General features: G+C 44.1%; 1 protein-coding gene across 1 annotated transcript in view; it reads left to right on the top strand.

Moving 5' to 3' along the window:
* The first annotated feature begins 1,211 nt into the window (after window positions 1-1,211).
* SEMA5A (sema domain, seven thrombospondin repeats (type 1 and type 1-like), transmembrane domain (TM) and short cytoplasmic domain, (semaphorin) 5A) overlaps window positions 1,212-9,403 on the top strand; it is a 410,707-nt gene continuing 402,515 nt past the window's right edge. The window contains exon 1 of the mRNA XM_012653137.1: window positions 1,212-1,275. The gene's annotated coding sequence lies outside the window, so the exon portion shown is untranslated. The remainder of the gene's footprint in view (window positions 1,276-9,403) is intronic.

Here is a 9,403-nt window from a genome sequence, read left to right as displayed (position 1 = left end):
CTCATTTAATATGTACCGTTGGTTCATTAAGATTGAACTTGTGGTCAATAGCACTGTAACTGATGCCTGAACAAAGCACATCTAACACGTGCGTTTTCTCCATAAGGCGCATCACAGCCTTCTTGCACTTAGGAACACGGCCTAGCACTTGAGCCCTATGCTTGGAGCCATTTTAAACAGGTCACCAATAAAAAGCATGAAAGTGCAAAAGATGTGGCAGTAAATAGACCACGTGGCACTTGTTTACGGTATGAGAGTTGAAACAAGAAGGCAGAGGATTGCCTTGTCAGACCTTCCCTGGGAATGGATGGGTCGGGAGACTCATTTTCCGCGGGTCTGCACATGTCCGGCCGTGAATGACTGGGACGTCCTGATTCTGAGGTTTCAAATACCCTTTAGCTAGCAGGCGAATTTGCAAATAAGGAATCTGTGGGTAATGAGGATCAACTGTATTTTAAGCAGATGTTTAGACTTAGGATAATGAGGCAGGATTTTCGATCTGTATCAGCAAGTACCCTTGTGATTGCAGCGCAAGGGTGGAAGATCATGGAGGGGTGGCATTGAGTCATTGGAAGGACGTTCCCCTCGGCAGCAGCTCTCTGGACCGTCTTTTTTCCCAGGTAATGAATCAGACCGCTTTGGGAGCCTTAACGTGAGCTTTCCTGCCTGTTCTTCCGATGGCATTATTATCCCTGGACTTCAGTGCTTCTCCATTGACCTGGAAGAGAACAGTGATTTTGGAGCTTTTGTGATCAATAGCACTTTCAATAACAAGCTGGGCGAGGAAGCAAGGATCGCTCTTATTTTGCTTTAACACTGCATCTCCATTTTTCTTTTAAAATTTTGTTTGGGGAGAGTGTGGCTAGAAGCTACAAGAAAGTTTTGTTTGGTCTGGGTTAAAGAATGCAGCCCTCTTTGTGGGAGTTCACCATGACTTTTATCTTAACATTGCCTTGAGACTTCTTTCCAAAACACGCTGCCAGCCTCCGTGCCCAGGTGGGAGCAGTTACAGGGTCGGGATGCTCTGCATGCGCTGCATTTGTCAAGTGTCGGGGAATGCTGGCTGTCACTCCACAGCAGTCCTCCCCAAGCGGCTGACTTCTGTTGACAAGGCAAGGACAGCTCCAGAAGCCTGTGCACACCTAGCTCCGGGAAGCAAGCCGCTCCTTGTCAGCCGCGTGTCTGTCAAAGCAAATTGGAATTGAGCCGGAGGGGGCTCCCTCTGGTGATTGCAGCCAGAATGAAGATGTCTTCTGAGCAGTGGCAGTTTCCAGAGTGAGTGTCCTTGGGGAACAAAGCTCATGTCATTGTCCCTTCCCTGCTCTTCCTGTCTTTAAAGGTCCGTCACAGCATTCGGAGACACAGTAGGGCCAATCCTGAGCTGTGGGGCTGACGAATGGAAGAAATCTGGTAGGAAAGGTGAAGGAAGGCGAGAAGGGAAGAGTCTGTTCCTACGACAGAGTTTATCATGTGACGCCAGGTGAATTAGGGGTGGACCTAAAAGCATTTAATTACTCAGATTTCTTTCGGGATTTTCTTTTACTTCCCCTTCTACTGGGTGGTGCAGACAGAACCCTTGTCTTACTTGCTGTTCGCACCTTGCTGGGTGGACGCGCCTTGCCTGCTAAGGGGCGTTGCTGTCTGCCATGCCTGGCCGAGCGAGCCAGGAAAGACGACGGGGAGACTGGTGTTGCCCCAGTTCACAGCTGCGGGAAATCGGGAAACTGGCCCTTTTCTCAGCCTCCTTGTTCTCATTTCAGGGAAGTTAGGATCAATTTGCATCTTTTTAGCTTCTGGTAAAAGAACCCTGTGTACTGCAGAATGTGGAAATTGGAGAGACCTAATTTGAAGGGATAGAGGGTAGTTTTTCTCTATGAAGAATGGCAATAAACACCATATTATTGCATCAAATTGTGGTTTGGTGGTTTACCTTAGGAGTCTCTGAGATAAGTAGCTGTCACCAAAATTTCATGCCACTTTTCTGACTATAGTTCTTCTACAACATTTAGAAATGGGGCATGACATGTGAAATTGTCAGTAAATAATGAAATCGCATGCCCCTTACTCCAGTGCTTTCTGAAGCAAGTGAAGAAACAAAAAGCAAACAGGGCAGGACATTTTGTTCCCAGTCTTATCACCTGCTCCCATAGTGCTATCAGCTTGAATGAGGGCTTGTGTTTATTGTTTAATTTTCCCGGCATTTGCAGAAACTGCCACAGTGATGGGACTGTTCGTGATGAGACGGTGTCTCTGATGGCGTGTGTGAGGAGAGAGAGATGTTATAAAAGCTCTCGGCTGAGTTGCTAGGTGTTGCTGGTCTGAGAGAGGATACAGGTGAGATGCCTAATGTGACAAGAGCATCTTAGTTTGAATGCTCGGGTCTGTATAGTTTGGAAAAAAAAAATTCCCAAAGCAAGGACAGGTCTTTGAACTGCCATGGTTTGACTTTATTTCTGCATCATTGTTTCGTCGTCTCCAGAGTTACACCAAGCTTTCTTTAAAGCCCGGGATTCGATGATTAGGCGTAGCACCCTCTTGGAGTGCCCTCACTTCTGTGGACCTGAGAAGCGGTTGATGAGAATTCTAAGTGTGAACGAACCAAGTAAAACACATAATAAAGTTAAGATTAAAATGCACATTTTGAAGTCAAGCACAAATCGCCACTGAGAACATATTGATTTTCTGGTGCTGAATTAACTAAAATGCTTTCAGGTTTTTTTCAGTGTGGTGGGGCACATCATAATTTCAGTTTTATTTGAGCCAGAGCACATTCATGCTTTCTAAAGCCGTGTGGAAAATAGAAAACTGGACAGTGAGGAGGGAGATCCCTCAAACTTTTCTTTTTTCTGTGGCTCACTGGGGAGACACGACAGAGGGGAGAGTGGGGAGGGGTGTGGGTGGCACAGGCAGGTGGCCAAGGGTCAAAGGCTCTCAGGGCACTGGGAGAGTGAAGGTGCCTGAAGCCTGAGGTTAAAGAGGGAGAGTAGAAGCCCGGGAAGCAAAACCAGAGGCTTTGTTTTAATAATTGATGACTGCAGAATTTCTAAATAGGAAAACACTCCAGTTGAACTGAACATTTTTAATTCAAACACTGAATTAATTTTTACTTTGCAACTGGCCTGAAATCTATGAAAAGTGGATTTACTTAGGAAATTAACAGTGTAACCATGAGATTTACAAAGACAATCCTTATATTACTAAGGGAAAAGTGTTCTCCTTACTGGTCACTGTTGGACACTGGGTTGGCCTTATTCTCCCAACTTGACACCATTTGTGAACAAACCTTCCCTGGAGACGTCTCTGGATAAAAAAAGTGGTTCTTAAGGGCCATGGAGGCGTCTTCTCCAAGGGAATCTGTAGAAGGGTCCAGGTACAGGTGAGTCAGGTTAATGGACGAGAAGAGGGGAGAGAGACAGCAGTATGTTTGTGCGGAAGGGTCTGTGCACAGCTGGCATTTCATGAGTGTGACGAGGATGGCCAGCCAAGGGCATGTGACACGAGGGGCCTGCACCTGTATGAGTAGCACCGACAGCTTCTCCCGAGACTTGAAAACCTGCTAAGGAGGGGTGGCAAGAAGATTTTATTTTGAACAAAGATGGGGTTAAGGTAAGCCTACAGCCCCTGGGCCAGGAAGCTGTGATTTTCTGTCCTCACTTCTAAGAAAGTGGCTTGTGCATGCTGCCATCCACCAGCTGTTTTCTGGGCACTTGCTGTGTGGGTGGTGTCTTCTAGACCTGGGTGAGGACTGGACAATCTCTAGGTTCCACCCAGGTTAATTTTCCCTGTATGTCTCAGTGATTTTGATGGATGTCAGAAAGTCAGAGTTAGGATTAGGGGATATGATGTCAAACTGAAAGAATGGCTCCAGAGGCTAACTTTAGGGATATAGCCCTGGTCTGTTAATATGTACCCACACCCTGAGATAAAGGTGAGAAATTTTCATCACACTGTCACTCTTGGATGTGCTCATTTACTTAGGCCTGGCCTCAGGGATTCAGAGTTGCCTAGGACGGGTGGCCGCCCTTGATGGGAGTCAGACATAGAGCTTTGGATTTCGATTCATAAATAAACTTCATAGGTACCTCAAGCAGGGGAATTACTGTCTCGGTGGTTTATCAAATCAAAAGAAAAAAACAAACCAACAGCAGTGGTCAATTTAACACTGTTCCTTCCACAAACGGAGGGGAGGCATTGTCTTGACAGTTCATGAAGAGGAAACACAAACCCAAGCCCACTGCTGGGGTCGGGACGAGGAATGGGCTAGCTCTCACTGGGGGTTTCCCATGTGTCAGGCACCACCACCCCGAAGCACTTTCAGTGGAAAACAGTGAAGCACTGTTTTGTAAAACATGGTCTGCATTTCCAGCTGGTCTTGTTTTCTTCCCGTTTAGTTCTATGGAGTGGACTTTTATTGAACGTGGTCCTTAGGGATTAGCTGTGGCTCCTTTATTAATAAGTGGACTCAGAAATTTCCTATGATTATTCATGGTTGCTCTTCCAAGTTTGATATTTTAAGTTTCCGCTGTAGCTCAACAAGGTTGGGGAGAAGGACAAAGGTGAAGCAATGCCATTAATTCAAGCTCCTGGGCCCAATTTTTAAGGGTCCGTGTTGGGAAGAAAATGGAAGAAGCTTCTTGACTCCTACAGAGAAGCTTTCCTTTCCCTAGCAGGTTCACATCCGGACGTGCCCGGCCTTCTGGTTGTGTTTGGGGTGTCTGAGTGGACTGGATCAGATCGTCTCCTTGTTGGAGGCTGTGGAGTGGGCAGGGTGGCATCGTGACTAATCAGAGGCAGCTGATATGCGTGATTTCACGTATTAGTGGAGCTGTGCCGTGTCTTCATTTGGGAAGAAGATTCAGTACACTTTGTGCTGAAATGGATGATGTGACTCATTGCCAAATGTAAAAAAAAAAAAAAAAAAAGTCTTTTTATTCCACCACATGTGTAAACACTCTAAACACAGCAATGTTTATAGCAAGGTAAGACACCATCTGGTTTGTTGCATAGTAGCTTATTTCTTATTTTATCACTAATTTATAGTGAAAGGATGACAAATAGAACAGAATTAGCGTTTTTGGTTATGCAACAGCCCCAGGGATGCATATAGTGTTAAGTCCTCTATCAAACGTGAAACAAATGCTTAGGTGGAATGACTCACTCCTGAGCGAGTTGTCTCCATGTAGTAACGTGAAAATGAGATGCTTTTTTCTTCTGCAGGCCTTGGTGCCCGCCTTTGATGACATGAGATCCCACAGGTCATTGGGATGATTTCAGAAGTATTTAAAAAGTCTTATTTTTTAAATGCCTTCAGATGGGTGAACATTTTGAAATGACTTTGGAGAATTTTCTATGTTCAAGCCAGCATACAACACCATAGTTTGTCTTTTAAGGCAAAACATAATTTGCTTGGCCCGGATCATTGTATACTATGTAAAAACAGTAACATTAGGGTTTAGGCATATAAAATATAATAAATAAAGTCACAGATAGCCCGGAACTGACAATATGCATGTTGGATTGGCTTGCATGGGTTTGTACTGACCTTCTTCCCCTTACTGAGTTGAAGGAGAACATCTTTTCATTTCTCTTCACTGGATTTGTAGCTAGAAACTTCTAAAAAAAACTGCTAACTGTTCTATTTTTAGAAAAATAATTTTTTTTTTCTGAATGATTTAACCAATTGCTACTTTGCTATCAATTCATTATGAATTTCATAGTCAGGCTTTTCAGGGATAAATTAAGCCCCCCTCCTCCTTCATTCTCTTGTGACAGGCCTTCTGCCTCTGCTCGGCTCTGTTCCGAGGACGCGCTGATGCCAGTAATGGTTTAATCTACGGCAGACCTTTCCCTCTGGTTATATAATGACCAGAGGGTTGATATAAGAACCCAGGCCCTTCCTTTCTGCTTCAACAGAGATAATTACGTAACAATACTAGTTAAATATTTTTTTTAGAGTTAAATCTTGACCTTAGAATTAAATCTTGAATTTAAATCTAGAGTTAAATTTGAATCTCCTTTGTGAGGGCAAACTACTGCTTACAGGGTAAGGTTCCTTGCAAGTGTTATTCTGAATAAATAGGAATTGAGAGACCGCATTTTCCAAAGGGCCTCAGACACCCTTCTCTCTCTGGGCACTGAGATTGTAGTCTACAAAGGATGGATCAATTTAGCTGTCAAAATGAAAGCTCAGAGGCCAATTGTCCATGCAAATTAACCACTTGTGCAAGCACTTCGAAATTGCCTGCATGAAAAGCAAGCTTGCCATTTGAAAATTTGGCTCACCATGGCCAAAATAAGAAAGTATTCATGATTCTGAGACCTTGGTGTCCTTGGAGAGCTGATTTTAGGAATTGCTTATTTTGAGCAGTTGCTTAGTTTTTGGCAACCTGTTTGCTTTAATGAAGAAGTCGTTTTTGCCCCTGTGTTTCTTCCCTGAGCCTCCCAGGCCTCCTTGCAGCTCAGAACACGTCATTGTCTCCTGTGGGAGTAATGGGACAGGAAATGTTTTATTCCAGCCGTATTTCAGTTACTGAGGCAATATATTGGTTTCAGGGCCAGCAATTCTTACCAGCTTTAAATATGCACTGAAGGATAATCTGCATGAAGACTAAATGGAAAAAATTGGATTTCTTTCTTCCCAATGTTGTTAGGATTAGTTAACGCTTTGAGAAATGAAATTCCCAGTTACTGTGTTCCTTTTTCGTTAGGTCTTAGCTATGTTTAATGTTTCTAGACCATCACGTTTCACTGTGGCTCATACCCGAATGGAGAGGGGTCAGATTCTTCCTTTTCTGGGATACTCCAGTGTCGGGGGTGCCCACGTCCACTCTCAGGATCAGTGGTTTGTTAGAAGGACTCAGAGCTCAGGAAAGTTGTCATATTCATGATCGTGATTCCATTCCAAGGGTACAGATTAAAACCAGCAATGGAAAAGGTTGCACGGCTGAGTCTAGGAGAGACCGACCATGAGCTTCCAGTCCTCCTCTCCCAGTAGAGTCACGTGCACAGGACTTGTTCCTCCAGCAGGGACGTGTGATGACACCATGGAGTCTTGCCAGCCAGGGAAGCTCACCCGAGCCTTGGTGCCCAGGGTTTTTAATGGGAATTGGCCACGTGGACATGGCTGATTGCCTGTGCGGCTGACCTTAACCTCCAGCCCCTTCAGAGGTCAGACGGATGCAGGCTGGCCCAAGACCCCAGCCATAAACCACATCGTTAGCACAGACTACCTGTTGTGGCCTACAGCCCCAGAAAAGGAAAGGCTCTCATCAGACAGGACATTCCAAGGGCTAAGAAGTGACCTCCCAGCAACTGGGCAAGGGCCAGTCCTTTGGAATGGGCCAGGTTAATCCTTTACTGCACATCTCCTCACAACTGGAGTTCTCCGGTGGCAGTTTCTTGTCTCACTTTTTTCCCTTCTTGTCTCCTGTGTCCTCTGCAGAGCTGCCATGTTTGTCCCCCGAGCACCACGCTCATCCTGACGGCCCACTGAACCTTCAGTGACTCTCCCTTCCTTTGGGTGAAGTCTCATCTCTTTCTCCTGTTCCTCACAACCTATGTGTCATCTACTTTTCCTGTTTCTTAGCTGCCTGGAGTGGCTCCTTCTAGCCTTCCAGCCCCTTGGCCCTGCATGGGAGAGACTTTGTAGGGAAGACAACCTGGCTCACGCTCCTTGACTCTTCTGCCTGGAAGTAACCTCTCTTCCCTCTAATTTCATAGTATTTACTGAACTATGTAGCAGAAACATTACGCAGTGTCTCGTGTGAGCTCCTGAGAGTTTAATTGGTTCTTGCTGAGTCTTCTAAGCACCTACCAAGTGTGGTCCTGGGGGTGTGCTGTGCATTGCTGACCGACTGATGATGAGATGTCTGTTCACCAAACCCCATGGCCACTGGTAAATTCTTGCTAGTTTGGAAACCCTGGCCCAACAGTTTATAGGTTTCTTGAGCCTGCATCTGGTAGGGTTTCTTTCCATTACTCCACTAAACTTTATGATGCCAGGTGGTCTTGTCCTTTTTCATTTTATTTCCAGCATAATTTGACTGTGTACATTCTCCAAGTTGAGCTCTTAAGACTGGCCTGACATGTTAATTTCTCGCATATATCTGTGGAGGAAGGCTGCCATTCAGCTGACCTGTGGTCTCTGCAAGAATGTTTAAATCCACAGCTTACCTCATTTTCAGTAGATTGGGCCACCAGAAGGTTGCAGATTTTAGCAGAAAATCATGTGCTCATGGGCACTTAGTAAGTTTTAATTGATGTTTATATTTTACTCATGCATTTTTATTTAGAGACAATTCAAAGAGCCCATGAAGGTGGCTACAGGATAAAACTTCTGGGAAAGGTTTATTGTTTGTAAATCAGAAGTGTAGTAGTGACAGTTCTGCACATATATGTTCATGGTGGCAGTTTTTCCAGAGTGGAACTCTGAGAATTATGACACAGGATTTGGGAGGTTGTTTGTACCAAGGTTAATGCTAAGCCAAAAGAGAAAAGAATAAGGGTAATATGGAATTGAGTCAAACAGGGAAATTTATATGTTAATAAAACATAAGCAGTTTCTTATTAAATGGGTAGTTAAATGTCTGCTTTAAAATATTCCCACTTCCAGTCTGGAGCGAGCCTCTGGGGCTTTGTAGGTTCTTTACCTTTTGACTTTCTTCTCAGTTTTCTAGAAAACATGGCAGTGACTTATGATTTATATATCAGCTAATTTATGACTTCACTGGGGGAGGATAGGAGAGCTCAGCTTCTGGCCCTGCAAGAGTCGTCTGCTGTTCCTCTAGCTTAGTTCCAACTCAAAGCCTCTGCCTTGTGGCTGTGGTTTCTGCCCCTGGGTGCACACTCCTGGGCACAAGGCGGGGTCCTCACGAATGCCTGTTTTCCTGCAGAGGGCAGAGCTCCTACTCAGGCAGGGCTGACCCTCAGGAGTAGAAGATCCTGATGCTGCTCACTTGGCCGTCAAGTGCATGCTGAAAAAAAAAATTATATATAATATATGTACATGAATGCAAATTAAATCCAGTAATATATTAAAAGGCTTATACATCATGACCAAGTGAGATTTGTTTCAAAAATGCTTGGGTGTCGCAAATTTAGGAAAGTACAACAAAGCAACTCTACATAAAGCATCAAAAAAAAAAAAAAAAAATTATATATAATAAAAGATGTCACTGCTATAGATAAGAAAATCACTCATTCCTATTTTTTAAAACTTGACTTAAAAACTAATATATTAATGAAAATGTGAGGTCTAAATTTCATTATTTTTATTCATATTCTTATTTCGTTTTTTCAATTACTTCTTTTTCTCCCCTGTTGTCTTACCTGATTTGTTCAACATCAAACTCCCACAAATAGTTGGACCTATCACTGGAATTTTGATTCTGTTCTGATTTTAATA

This window comes from Propithecus coquereli, unplaced genomic scaffold (assembly GCF_000956105.1).
Source record: "Propithecus coquereli isolate 6110/MARCELLA unplaced genomic scaffold, Pcoq_1.0 Scaffold413, whole genome shotgun sequence".
NCBI classification, from domain to species: Eukaryota; Metazoa; Chordata; class Mammalia; order Primates; family Indriidae; genus Propithecus; species Propithecus coquereli.
The sequence above is the reverse complement of the archived record's forward strand: the minus strand, read 5'-3'. Positions and strand labels throughout refer to the sequence as shown.